Source organism: Triturus cristatus, chromosome 3_2 (genome assembly GCF_964204655.1).
Source record: "Triturus cristatus chromosome 3_2, aTriCri1.1, whole genome shotgun sequence".
Lineage (NCBI taxonomy): Eukaryota > Metazoa > Chordata > Amphibia > Caudata > Salamandridae > Triturus > Triturus cristatus.
In genome coordinates, this window is record NC_140584.1 from 75234295 (window position 1) to 75249733 (window position 15439).

Consider the following 15439-nt stretch of genomic DNA (forward strand, 5'->3'; position numbering starts at 1 on the left):
CAAAACCAGGGGCTACCCCAGACCTATACTCACTTGTCTTCAATTTCCACAACAGAGATGTTATCCTATAAACGGCTCAGAGCGCCCCACCAGTAACATATGAAAGTAAAGTGATCCCCGCAGTGGCCTCAAGCAAATGGGGAGGCAGAACGGTTAAGGAGGACCCTGAACTGAGCCTTGAGAACAGGAGCTGACCAGTGCAAAGAGTACGGTCTGCATCTGTTCCTGAGGGCCTACCGACTGACCCCGCACAGCACCACCAACTGTGCCCTGACAGACCTCCTTTTCCAAAGTCTCATGAGACAGCGTCTCGGTTGGCCCAGAGTGGCAGTCAACCATTCTGGACATCCAGACCATGCAAGAGAGAAGGCAGTCAACCAATGACAGGGCGAGTCTAGAGAGAAGAGCAGTGACTCCAACTATCCAGTTAGGTGGCATCCTCATGCGAGACCGACACCTGGGGTATAAGTTCCACACCGCCATTGAGGCAGAGACCTGGAACGTGGTGAAGATCAATGGCACAATGGTCACGGTACAACAGGGGCATCATACCGCTGCGAGAAATGTGTCACTGTCCATGAAGGTGCATGGCCCTGCCACATAACCCGATGTGAGGCCCAACAAAGGCAACGAGGCTCCTCAAGATGAACTGGTAATACCAGAGTCACCAAGAGCAGGTAGGTGTGCAGCTGGATAGCCCAAGTGCAAGGACCTGTCTAGATGATCACAGGTCAACACCTCCAATCAGTGATGGTTCGACAAGTCCCTTCGCAGGGGCGCGCCCGGTCTGGTGAGCGGAAGTGAAGAAAGGATTCTGAGTCAGAAGTATGACCTCCATCCAAACCCCGCTTCCAACTAGAGACTAAGAGACCATATGCGTCCATTGCAAACTATCAGACACCCCATTGCATTTCAGTAAAAGTTGGAAGGAATGTAGAGTGCCACCCGGCCTGCAAGCTGGGCACGGCCCAAGGTTAGAAATAAAAGAGGGAATGGTCGCTCGTTGCCACTGCTGATACTGTAGTATCCGGCTGGATACATTCTAGTGTTTCACTCACACTGAACATCCACCCCTCACAGGCATCACCAGTCAGGTGACCCTGTCAATAAAAGGGGCCGGAGTGCACGTGCTCCAGGCCAGTTGCAGTATCATACGGTGTCCATGTCCATGATTTAGCAGCATGCGGGCCCAGGGCCCATGATGCCACAATGGCGACGAGCGGGTCGGCCCCGCACGTGTGCTAGTTGCAGTCCCTGGTGGGGAGAAGAGTAGCCAGGTCACAAGGCGCCTACTACCAGCATGACCGCGATTGAAGGAAAACAAGAGTAAAGCCTCCCGGAGAGCGAGCACGCCGGTGCCCAAAAACAAAGGTCCTCAGTTCCCACCGGCAGCCCCCACCATGCTGACAGGCCCTGCTGCGAGAGATCCGTCGAAAAGAGTGGGGTGCCGAAGCCAACACCGGGCTGAAGCGCATTCAGGCTGCCACCCGCACCTACCATGACTGTCCCAATTGCCCGCAGAGGAAAAGGGAACAGCATCAGCCTTTTGCAGTAACCAGAGCAGTGCAGAGGCCCAGCGAGAGGCCAGCCGACTGCCTGCTGAGGCCCTGCACACAAGGGAGAGGTGCATGGATCCACAGTTGCTCCCACGGTGAGTGTCACCACCACGCAGCGATATAGACAGCGCACGCATGAAAATGAGCCATAGCCCGCAACTCGGGATAGATGGTCGCAGCCTGCCATTTGAGGCGTCCGTTGTGCCAGAGGGTAGCTGTTGTATGATACCACATCAGGGCCACCAAAGAACATGGGGCAACCCAGAGTAAAATGATACGGGTAGAGAAACAGGGGAAAATAACCAAGCAGAAACACAACAGAATATACTCTACCCTTATTATTGAAAAATGTACAATGTATCATATGTTTAAATGCAAACAAAATTACACTCTGGCTGGATTAAGGTAGTATAACATATATATACATATAGACACCCAGAGGAATTTATAGAAAGACAGAAACAATAAGTGTTACAGAATTTTTTCTTTTTTATTTCATTATTAATGCTTCTTTTTAGTATATATAAATAAAAAGTTATTAAATTCTTTATCAAAGTGATTTTGCTGTGTATTTTTTTGTATGAATTTTTGATATATATTGTGTGTTTAAAAACATTGTATTATATGAACAAAACACTTGATTTATACATTGTGATCACTTTGATAAAGAATTTACTAACTTTTTATTTATATATACTAAAAAGAAGCATTAATAATGAAATAAAAAAGAAAAAATTCTGTAACACTTATTGTTTCTGTCTTTCTATAAATTCCTCTGGGTGTCTATATGTATATATATGTTATACTACCTGTTAGAAATGGGATTTCTGGTTGGCTAAGGCTTGCGCCAAAGTCAGGCAGAAACCACCACTCTAGTCAGGGCAAGGAAGTTACACGCCAAAGATAACCCCTGCTCACCCCCTTGGTAGCTTGGCACGAGCAGACAGGCTTATCCCGGAGGCGATGTGTGAAGCGTTTGCGCGCGCACCCAGCAACAACACCCAAGGCCCACCACAAAGGAAACTCCACACAAGGTATTATATAAAAATAACCTTTGTATTATACACAACACATTAGATAAAAACACACACTTTACAATGTGCCAACAGGCACGGGCAGAATTTACAAGGGATTATATATACAGGGGACAGGGCCACATGGACCACTGTCAGGAATTAGCACTTTTAGAACATAGGAATAATACTGTAGTACAAAATAGCAAATGTAGCACACAACTAGTAATTACTGGTAACAGGTAAGTACCACCTACGCAACCCTAACCACCTTAGGAAAATGTCAAGCAGGGAACTAGGACCTCACTAGCACCACCTGTACTAGGAGAAAACAAACAACCACCTAAGTATCACAATACCTGTAGGGGTAAACGCACATTACACAACGCGCATAAAAACATTCAGAGGTGTAAACACAATTCAGGACAGAAAATATCATGAAGGCATTGCGCAGGCGCAAAAAGTACATGTATGAAAATCACCAAGTACCCTAGGGGAGGGCACAACACAGCAGAACTGTCCCCAGGCCAACTGGCCTCTCAGGGGTGCAGAAATGGCCAATATCCAACTGTCAGGGCGCGACTGCGCAGGCTGCGCAAGCCAGGCGCACAATGCACAGGGGCACAACCTAAACGATGCAGCTGCCCACTAAGTGCTGGGCAGCTGGAGAAAAACGAGCGTGGGCACCACTGTGCCTTCTTAAGACAAGTAGGGCAGTGGTTGGAGCCTCCCTGGGCTCTAAACAAACGAATATGGCTTAGGTGGAAGCCTCTCTGGGCTCTTAAACAATGTGGGCCGCGTGGGAGCCTCGTAGGCTCTTGAGAATATTGCCCCCGACGTTGGAGCGCTCTGGGCGCTCTGAGCAACCAATGCGGGCCTCGTTGGAGCCTCGTGGGCTCGAGAACAATACTTCTCCCTTCGTGGGAGCCTCAGCTGGCTCTAAACAGTACTGTCGCCGAGTCCCCCTCTGGGACTCAACCAGGACTTGCCCCCACACGTTGCAGCTGCCCGCATCTGCGGCGCAGCTGGGAAGATGTCGCCGGCAACGGAGAGGTGCTCCGGGTGACACCCACACTGCGGGGTATTCAGCCCCCTCTCCCTACCTGGGAGCGCACCGGCAGCTTTCCCTGGGGCCCCGTGCACCCTCAGCACCTGCGCAGAGTCCCCCAGCCCTTTGTACTTACCGGGCTGCTCTCCGGGGACTCCAGCGCCGTCTCTGCCCTCCGCCGCCTGCTCCACGGAACCGGCAGCACTCCGTCCGGCGGCCGCGACGCGGCTGCTCGCAGGCTTGGCCCCTCTTCTCTTTTCCTGGAAGCGCGGGGTAGGCTCCTGTTTGCTTCCTTTACTCCGAGCGCGGCGTCAATGCCCCGCCCACCACCAGGCGTGACTGCTCTTTGCTTCCGGGTCGCCGCCGGCAGCGCGGCGGCACGGAGTTCTCGGTGACGGCGGCAACACGGGGTGGGCACCCGTAAAGGCAATAATTATAAGCGGGGTGGGCACCCGTAAAGGCAATAATTATAAGCGGGGTGGGCACCCGCCAACGCGGCACAACAATGTCCCTGGCAGGGTGGGCACCTGCCGGGGGACTTCCGGTTTTGGCAAGGAACAGGGCAAATGCCGGGTGGGCACCGGCTGGCAGAAATAAAGTGCTCCTAGCGCTATGGCCAAAAGTAAAAGCGCTCTAGAAGTGCTGGGGTCCAGCATAAAGCGCTCCTAGCGCTATGAAGCAAATGAAAGCGCTCCCAGGCGCTTAGGGATAAAAACCAGGTCCAGAACAAAGTCTTCAGATGTGTGGGTCAGGACTGGGCCCAGGGGCCAGCTCACAGGGCCCTCCAGCAGGGAGGCAGTCCCCAGTGGCGGTCTCTCCTGGCGCCCAGCAGCAGCAGCCCCCCTCAGGTAAGATCCTGGCAGAGAACAGTTTCTGTGGGGACACAGCCCCATTTTTATACAGCAAACCCCTTTGTTCTGGGTTCAGGGTGAGGGGAAAACCAGTCGCAGCTGGTTGGGGAGCACCCTTGATGTGCTCAGCCCCTCACTCTATTCATTGGCAGGGCTAGGGTCGTCAGTCGCACCGCAGGGGGCGGGGCCAGCATTGTGTGTGGAAAACCCTGTCCTATTCAGGACCCAGGTGTACTCCTCCCACCCATCTAGCTGCTGATCTCCCCATTCACCACTGGGTGACTCATCCTGACTCTGGGGAATCCCTAGCCCGTCACATGACATGACCAGCCAATCACGCGACAGACACACTGCACACAGAAGTGCCCACTTCTAGAAGTGGCACTTCCACACTAGGTACATGCACGCCGCACACATCATCGTGCAGCATTCACTCCCACGAGTCCGCACATACCAAACTCGGGCCTGCACACCCCACGCATCAGGAACTACTAGGGACACATACATTCCCCATGCATTCCTATGGGAGGGCAGGCCTATCTCACCACATGCACTCAGAGCACGCACGCACTTTACCCTGGGACACAGGGAAAGTGCGCAGAAACCAAAAAATCACCACACCAAGTCATCAGTAAAAAGCAAAAAAGTTCAGGGGTGAACCTGCCAGAAGGGCCAAGTCCAACACAACCCCCTTCCAGCCAAAACGCAGGGCAGCCCAATCACCACCGTGATGGACTTCCCTGCTTGGGGCGATAGAACACGGACGCGGGCCCGCAACTGCAGGGACACCCTCCGGTTCTACGCCACGGTGAACCCATGGAATTCTTTCTAACACTACTGTCTGGACCAACTGGGCTACCCCCCTGGTACTCCCAAGCTGTCCGCGGCCAAGACCAGGCCCTAGGCCACCCAGGTGCCACCGGTCTTTGCCTAATCACAGAGTGGGGGGTAGTAACCCCTGGCACATAGCGGCCATTCTCCACTCTTCCTCTCTGAAAGACAGGACTAGACTGCCACTGGTTCTCCAGCCTAGGGTCTACACCCTCAGGTGGACCAGGAGTCTCAGGGAAGGCTCTCCTCCCCCTACCTCTTCTCCTAGGGTTCCTCCTCCTCTGGCGAGGGGTACACCTAGAACGCCATTCCAACCCAGGGTTTAACCCCTCAGGTTGTACCGGGGGCAGAGGTGGGCTCTCCCACCCTCTGCACCCCCTTCCAGAGCCCTGCTCCCTACCAACTGGGGCGGTACCTCTGGAAGAAGAACTGGTCGGGACGCTGGTTACAGACGTCCCACCCTTCAGGTCAGGCTGATCCCGAACCTGGCCTTCCAACCTCCGGCCTAGAACCTTTGGTGGAATAATCGCCTGGCACTCCAGGACTTTGGGGGACTTACACTCCCTCCCCCTGAGGCTATCAAATGACACATATGTCGAGCGACTGTCTGACTGGAGCTGATCTCCCGTCCCCTGTCCACCTGACAGTGCGCGGAGATCCCCCAGAACAGAAGTGGTGTCACCCTGGTCACTACACGGGATCCTAGCCCAACTGGGAAGTCCCTGACCCACCGGCTCTTCCACTGGGGAACTCATCCCCCAATCACTCACGCTGGACTCCTGTACCCTCCCTACCGGAGCGGTACTGCCAGACTCCAGAACCACAGGAGCCCTGTTTACAGGCGCTCCAGGTCCTCCACTCACTAAGAGATCTTCCTCAAGTGGACTAACAGGACAGCCTAGGTCCCCAACTTGGTGTTTCCTCATGAAACCATCCAAGTCCTGAGGCAGGGTTTCGGGCGTCTGGGGACCCTCGGTCACCCCCTCACTCCTGCTCCACTGAGCCAGGCAGTGAGCCCCTACACCCTCCTCGCTATCCTGGGACCTAGCTGGGCTACACTGAGCCTCCTCCACCACGCTGGGCTGGAGGATCTCTGACCCACTATTGTTGGAATCACTCACTAATGACACTAGAGAACCTCTGGCCCTTTCCCAGCGGTCTGCTTCCTCTGCAAGTTCAAATGGACAAAAAGAGTTATACCTCAACAGGTGTTGGCGCAACCCTGGAGAACAACTACTGAGCATCTGCTCCTTGATAATCATATTTAGTACTCCATCCAAATCCTGCTCCGGGTTAAACACCAACCAGTCCACCAGGGCATCATGACATTCCTCCACAGCCTCCTCCCAAGACTGGTGAGACAGCTTCTTACTGCCCCTGAACTTCAACCTACATTCCTCCTCTCGGGAACAAGGTACCACACTCGGGGAACTGGGACTGGGACTCTCTATACTGCACTTTATATTGCTGCCCCCCCTGGACTCCACCCTCACTGGGGAATCCAGAAAACTACCACTGCGCTCAGGGGACAGGGAAAGGGATGAGGCGCTATCTTCTACGCTGGACCCAGCAAGGGACTCCCTACCTACGGGGTCCTCACTCTCTACTGGCGTCCAGGTACTGTCATCTTCTTCTGAGTCTTCCGGGCTCCCCACAGACCCACCACCCTCCATGTGTGAGGCCCGGGCCCTTTCTTCCTCACTGCGCTCACGTTTCCATTCATCTGCTTGCCATCCAATCATGTAGTTCCTCAATTCGTACACAGTGTCTGACTCTCTCACCCCTATGTTTCTTTCTCTACAGAACCTTTCCAACTCCTGCATACTGTAATAAACTAGATCACTGAGATCAAAAGCAGGCTCCATTCTGGCAGACGTTCTAGAGAAAAGATCACACAGGGAACCTAGGGGTCTGAGTTTAACAGGAGTAAACAATTCACAAAAAGATTCAGCAAGCTCTCTAACCCAGAGAACTCGCACTCACTTGCCTAGTGCCACTCACCACTCATCCACACACAACCCTCCCCTCGGACTGGTAAGGCAGTTTCTACCACCCCTGATTCCTCAACCTGACCACCACGTGACACAGGTACCAACTCTGGGCGCAGGGCGGGGGACAAATGTACAGGACACTATTACGCTGCCACCACTGGATCCCACCCTCTGGTGAATCCAGAAAACACAATGCACTAAGGGGGATGATCTACCCTCCCGAGCTAGGGACACCTAACTCACAGTGCACAAAAACACATTTCCAAAGAAATGACAATTAAAAACAAACTTAGAACAATAATCCCTATACCATGTGATTTATCTAAATGCAGAGTTTTGTAGTGTGGCCAGTTGCCGCTGCGGTACAGCGCAAACGCAAGTCCAAATCCCACCGCTGATCACCAATGTTAGAAATGGGATTTCTGGTTGGCTAAGGCTTGCGCCAAAGTCAGGCAGAAACCACCACTCTAGTCAGGGCAAGGAAGTTACACGCCAAAGATAACCCCTGCTCACCCCCTTGGTAGCTTGGCACGAGCAGACAGGCTTATCCCGGAGGCGATGTGTGAAGCGTTTGCGCGCGCACCCAGCAACAACACCCAAGGCCCACCACAAAGGAAACTCCACACAAGGTATTATATAAAAATAACCTTTGTATTATACACAACACATTAGATAAAAACACACACTCTACAATGTGCCAACAGGCACGGGCAGAATTTACAAGGGATTATATATACAGGGGACAGGGCCACATGGACCACTGTCAGGAATTAGCACTTTTAGAACATAGGAATAATACTGTAGTACAAAATAGCAAATGTAGCACACAACTAGTAATTACTGGTAACAGGTAAGTACCACCTACGCAACCCTAACCACCTTAGGAAAATGTCACGCAGGGAACTAGGACCTCACTAGCACCACCTGTACTAGGAGAAAACAAACAACCACCTAAGTATCACAATACCTGTAGGGGTAAACGCACATTACACAACGCGCATAAAAACATTCAGAGGTGTAAACACAATTCAGGACAGAAAATATCATGAAGGCATTGCGCAGGCACAAAAAGTACATGTATGAAAATCACCAAGTACCCTAGGGGAGGGCACAACACAGCAGAACTGTCCCCAGGCCAACTGGCCTCTCAGGGGTGCAGAAATGGCCAATATCCAACTGTCAGGGCGCGACTGCGCAGGCTGCGCAAGCCAGGCGCACAATGCACAGGGGCACAACCTAAACGATGCAGCTGCCCACTAAGTGCTGGGCAGCTGGAGAAAAACGAGCGTGGGCACCACTGTGCCTTCTTAAGACAAGTAGGGCAGTGGTTGGAGCCTCCCTGGGCTCTAAACAAACGAATATGGCTTAGGTGGAAGCCTCTCTGGGCTCTTAAACAATGTGGGCCGCGTGGGAGCCTCGTAGGCTCTTGAGAATATTGCCCCCAACGTTGGAGCACTCTGGGCGTTCTGAGCAACCAATGCGGGCCTCGTTGGAGCCTCGTGGGCTCGAGAACAATACTTCTCCCTTCGTGGGAGCCTCAGCTGGCTCTAAACAGTACTGTCGCCGAGTCCCCCTCTGGGACTCAACCAGGACTTGCCCCCACACGTTGCAGCTGCCCGCATCTGCGGCGCAGCTGGGAAGATGTCGCCGGCAACGGAGAGGTGCTCCAGGTGACACCCACACTGCGGGGTATTCAGCCCCCTCTCCCTACCTGGGAGCGCACCGGCAGCTTTCCCTGGGGCCCCGTGCACCCTCAGCACCTGCGCAGAGTCCCCCAGCCCTTTGTACTTACCGGGCTGCTCTCCGGGGACTCCAGCGCCGTCTCTGCCCTCCGCCACCTGCTCCACGGAACCGGCAGCACTCCGTCCGGCGGCCGCGACGCGGCTGCTTGCAGGCTTGGCCCCTCTTCTCTTTTCCTGGAAGCGCGGGGTAGGCTCCTGTTTGCTTCCTTTACTCCGAGCGCGGCGTCAATGCCCCGCCCACCACCAGGCGTGACTGCTCTTTGCTTCCAGGTCGCCGCCGGCAGCGCGGCGGCCCGGAGTTCTCGGTGACGGCGGCAACACGGGGTGGGCACCCGTAAAGGCAATAATTATAAGCGGGGTGGGCACCCGTAAAGGCAATAATTATAAGCGGGGTGGGCACCCGCCAACGCGGCACAACAATGTCCCTGGCAGGGTGGGCACCTGCCGGGGGACTTCAGGTTTTGACAAGGAACAGGGCAAATGCCGGGTGGGCACCGGCTGGCAGAAATAAAGTGCTCCTAGCGCTATGGCCAAAAGTAAAAGCGCTCTAGAAGTGCTGGGGTCCAGCATAAAGCGCTCCTAGCGCTATGAAGCAAATGAAAGCGCTCTCAGGCGCTTAGGGATAAAAACCAGGTCCAGAACAAAGTCTTCAGATGTGGGAGTCAGGACTGGGCCCAGGGGCCAGCTCACAGGGCCCTCCAGCAGGGAGGCAGTCCCCAGTGGCGGTCTCTCCTGGCGCCCAGCAGCATCAGCCCCCCTCAGGTAAGATCCTGGCAGAGAACAGTTTCTGTGGGGACACAGCCCCATTTTTATACAGCAAACCCCTTTGTTCTGGGTTCAGGGTGAGGGGGAAAACCAGTCGCAGCTGGTTGGGGAGCACCCTTGATGTGCTCAGCCCCTCACTCTATTCATTGGCAGGGCTAGGGTCGTCAGTCGCACCGCAGGGGGCGGGGCCAGCATTGTGTGTGGAAAACCCTGTCCTATTCAGGACCCAGGTGTACTCCTCCCACCCATCTAGCTGCTGATCTCCCCATTCACCACTGGGTGACTCATCCTGACTCTGGGGAATCCCTAGCCCGTCACATGACATGACCAGCCAATCACGCGACAGACACACTGCACACAGAAGTGCCCACTTCTAGAAGTGGCACTTCCACACTAGGTACATGCACGCCGCACACATCATCGTGCAGCATTCACTCCCACGAGTCCGCACATACCAAACTCGGGCCTGCACACCCCACGCATCAGGAACTACTAGGGACACATACATTCCCCATGCATTCCTATGGGAGGGCAGGCCTATCTCACCACATGCACTCAGAGCACGCACGCACTTTACCCTGGGACACAGGGAAAGTGCGCAGAAACCAAAAAATCACCACACCAAGTCATCAGTAAAAAGCAAAAAAGTTCAGGGGTGAACCTGTCAGAAGGGCCAAGTCCAACACTACCTTAATCCAGCCAGAGTGTCATTTCGTTTGCATTTAAACATATGATACATTGTACATTTTTCAATAATAAGGGTAGAGTATATTCTGTTGTGTTACCACGTCAGGGCCAGACAGCGTCCGCCTGCAAAGTCTAAGACTGCACACTTCCTGCACCGCATGCTCCGAGCTGCACCCTTCCTGCACCGCATGCTCTGAGCTGCACCCTTCCTGCATCGCATGCTCCAGCACCCCGCAGGCACAAAGGAAAGGACTCTTTCAGCGGGAGTAGGGCCAGCCCCTGACACATCCTGCATACCCCGCCGGCAGTGTAAGGCATGAACTGTAGCATGAAGGAGGCTACCGCAGCCGTGTAAAGACTTTTCTGCGCCATCCGGCAGTCAAGGCTGCAATCATCTGACCATACCGGCAGTGCCCGCAAGGGCGGGAGGACCCGTAGCAGCAAGCTTCCCTGCCGACCAGCATTAGCAAGGAAGCCACCGCACACTCCGCAAGTCAGCTGTGCCCCTACCTGCCAGTGAGTGAGTCTTCCGCTAATGCTGCCGGCGACCACCAGCTCCCATCAAAGGACCTCGTGCCTCTCACACGCACCGCTACACCCCCAACGGTCACCAGGCCTGCAGCATCAGGAAGGCTGTTGTGGCCTTGTGAAATAGTGCACCGCCACCTGGTGATCAATAGGCCTCACTGCACTCGGCCCGGGAGATTGCTGCTGGAGCACCTACGCTTGTGCAGCATACAAGGCAATGCGTCCAGAATGTCAGCAGTGCCCCACGACTATGCTTCTGTAGTGCACTGCCCCACCTAACGCAAGGCTGAAAACAGGGACATCTACAGCTCTGCACCTCCCTTGCTCAACGGAAACTGAGGTTGCGAAGCACAACCAGTACAAGAACTGACTGCACCCAGCTGTCCTGCAAGAGAAAGGCACGAGAGAGGCCTACAGTGTCTTTGTCCCTACGCAGCAAGCCCAATGCGCCAGGCGAAGATACGCATGAACAGACTGCTAACCCCTTCACAAAGCTCCTGCCAAGAGAGCGGCCAGGAGCACAGCAAAAGCCATGTGCCACCAGGGACAGTCCAGAGTGAGGGACACAGCACAGCCCCAAGGCGACAAGCCCCAGAAAGGCGCAAGGAAGACGTGCATAGTGTGAGAAACCCCACAAGGGCCACCTATCCTGTAGGACGGGAACAGACTGTTGACTCCCACAGGAAAGTCATAGCTGCCCAACTGCAAAAGCTGCCAGGTATCCAGGTACACCCACACAGCACAGTAAAGGACGGCAAGTCCCACAGCGCAGCTAGTACGCCACCAGGACCCCAGAACACAATACACGCCAAACCCCAGGGAACGTCCACAGACTGAGTCAGCGAGAAGCGCGCGCCACCCAACCCAGTGGTGAATGGCCACCACCGCAAGCTAGGAGAGAACGCCCAAGAAGAGCGCATACCCTGATAGTCCGGTCAGGTGCCCTAGGGATAGAGACACCCCCACAATGATGAAGCACTGGTAAGTTGTGGCTCAACACAGCAAGGAGATCACCCGCATCTCCATCACGCCAACGACGCCCCGCAGCGGGCCGAAGACCACACAGAGTGTCCTGCCCTCACACTGCCTTCAGACGGAGTCGCCAGATGCCCAAAACAGGCAAGAGGAGAGTCGCACACCCCACGTGGCAATCCGCCACCACAACAGGTACCAGGACGACGAGTAGCACGTGGCCGGACACCACATCCCTATAGCAAGTACGGAGCAAGTCACTGGAAGTGACCGACCCTGCCAAGCATGCTGGAACAGCGGCAGGATCAAGCGCCACGACGGCGTAACCTCGAGGCGCACACACGACGCTCTCGAGCGAAGAAAGCAAAGGAAACACAGGAGTCAAGTGGCTGGATGCCACCCAGGAGGAAGAAGGTGCATGTGACTGCACCAGGAGGAGGACTATAAGAGAAGAGTGACAACCCCGTCACGCAAAGTGACCAGTCCGGACCAGCGCACCGGAAGAAAGGAAGAAGCAGCCGCCACAACGGCGCAGCCTCGAGGCGCAAGCATGACGCCCTCGAGCGAAGAGAGAAGAGGGACACAGAGAAATCCCTGAGGAGGGGGTGGTGCCAATAGAAGTCCCCAAGAAGCACATGCAAGTCCTACGGACAGGACAGGCCTACAACAGGCCCGCAATAAGAAGGAGAAGAGCGTGGCACAACGCCACTCAGCAAATGAGGAAAGAACAGTGGTATGACGCCACAGGGCAGACAACCACCACAGGCACGCAAGATGGAACGGAGAAGAGCGACAGGATCAAAGACTCACACCAGCACTAAGGAAGGTGTTCATCCCCACAAGCCAGCCACCGGGTTGCAGAGCCGTCACTGGAGACAGCTCCGCAGGAGGACCTACCGTAAGCCGCTAGCAGCGCAATCTGCGCCCTGGCCCCACGCTTCGCAGTTCGACCGTCCTCTCACCTGTCACCGGCTGCTTGGTATCGATAGAACCACAACTCACGGTGCAACTGCCTGAAGACAACGGAGCAGTGCCACGGAGTGCATCAAGTCCTCCTCACTCCCCAAGGTCACCCCGACAGAAGATCGCCGCCTGTTTGCCCACTGAAGAAAACCAACATGATGTTATCACCATCCAGGTCCATCATCGCCAAAGAGCATCGCACCACCCGAGGGAATTCACACATGCCCCAAACAACCGGAGGGCAATGAGGCGAATCACCTAGAAACCTTCTGTGCACCTCAGTCAACCTACAGTCTGCCGAACTCGAGCACACCTGGCCATTGGAAGATCCGCCCTTGGGGACTACACAAGACTTGGCAGTGGCCCTGTGGGGGAGTTCTGCAGCGACCCCTAAGCGTGGCCTACACAATGGCCGGCACAGACCACGCGGTCACGTGGCAGTCCAGGGGAGAAGGGCCTCGACGGAGCTCCCGTGCAAAGGGAGTCCGTGTAGGAGAGATGTGTCGGCCGCAGAACCTGAGTCCAGACGGCGAGGACGCCCAGACAACGACAACACCCTCGAAGGCTACATGAGCGACTTAGCTGTGAATCCGTTGGCAGTTCCTCAGGGACGCCTTTGCGCGGCTCACGCGAAGCCCCGCACGGTCCACACGATCCCCATGACAGCCGGCAAGGGAAGCCATCCAAGAGGCTCGAGTGGCAGGGGAGTCCAGGCGAGAGAGGCAAGTCGGACATCGCTCAGCAGTCAGGAGTAACGAAGGCCATCGAGCACGCCACCTCCAAAGGAAGGCATCGCTCACAGAGATCGTCTCCGACAGCCGCAGGTTCTGTCATCCACCCAGGGCCTAAACTGTTTTGTGTGTTGCTTATGACTAAAAATCGCATGTTTGAATAACGCATGACACATGCTATATGTACAAAGAAATATTGTTTCACCCAACAGAACCACTGTTTTCTTTACATAATATCGCCCAGGTTCTGAGGGATACTGGGTTACCCCATTGTTTGCTTAACTCTGGTATGATCTGAAAGCCAGAGTGGATTCCACCGCTCCAGATGTACCAACAGCAGAACTTTGCAAATAGACTCTTAACACCGCGAGACCAGGCTGGTCTGTACTACACCACTGAGGGGGAGTCAAGCATCTTCACCTTGCGGTCCAGAACTCTAACACCGCCCAGCAGACGGCCTGAAGAGACTCATTTGGTGGTGTGTTTTGCTTATTTGTTTTTCTTACAGGTTGGACTTTTGTTTGTTCCTTTTCATTAAAGTTTGGGAGGGATGTAGTACCCGGCTGGATACATTCTCGTGTTTCACTCACACTTAACATCCACCCCTCACAGGCGTCACCAGTCAGGTGACCCTGTCAATAAAATGGGCCGGAGTGCACGTGCTCCAGGCCAGTCGCAGTATCATACCAAAGGTGTCCATGATTTAGCAGCATGAGGGCCCATGATGCAACAGATACTGATACCAAGTGTGTATTCAGTCATTGCTTCTACAGCGTAATTGCAATAGTGATAGCCAACATCCACCAGGACACCGCAGTAGGTACAAATAGGCCAGACAGGGCACTAAAAGATGTCACACGATAGGCGGTGTGTTTTCACTGCTGTAAAACATATCCTTAATTTTCACAGCTTGACTAGAGATTTTTGGTAAATACATCACTCAAAATCATGAAAATAAATAATAATAAATAAACTGTCGTGGTCGTATATTTATAGCGTTCATGACTAAATCCGTCAGAAAGGTATATAACGAACGGCTATTTTAACGTCCGTCCTGTTCGACTGTAGGCACTCCATTTCAGTGCGACCAAACACAAAGATTAAAGCAAACCGAGTCACGGAGCAGTGACGGGAGCGAATGGTTGGTGGAGGCCTTTTGAAGGCGAATGGCACCAGGAAAGGGGGATGGCCCTAGCTAAATTTTAGATGGAACTAACTTCTGTGATAATTTGACACAGAATAGCTATATGCCCATACGAAAAAATAAAGAGCTAATTTTTAATTTTCCTAATAGCATTTTCCAATGCATCCTTTTGTTATTAAATATAATTTTATGGGATAGTCTCAAGCTAGAGCGCGGAAGCCTCGTTTGAATATTACACAGTAAAAAGTGAACACAGCATATACTGGGTGAAAGCCTTTCGAGTCACATTGGTCTAGATGTTTTGACAGATGGCTCTTTCGCATATGTTTACGTCATTGGTCTGTGAGACTGCTTGCTTCTGCGGCCGCATTTACACCGGCGCGCGCACACTGGAGTATGCAAAATAATTGTACCGCATGAAAACCAAGAAAGAACAAAGACAATGTCGCCTGGAAATGTTGTGCCAATGCAAATAAAACGGCCATCTTTGAATGGTAAATAATTTTGGGACATAAAAAAAGCCAAGGTGATGAGTATTACACTGAGGTAAACAACTGCGTGTCAGAAGTGCTTAACAGCTAGATCGGAGAAAAGAGACAAAAACAAACAGCGTTGAA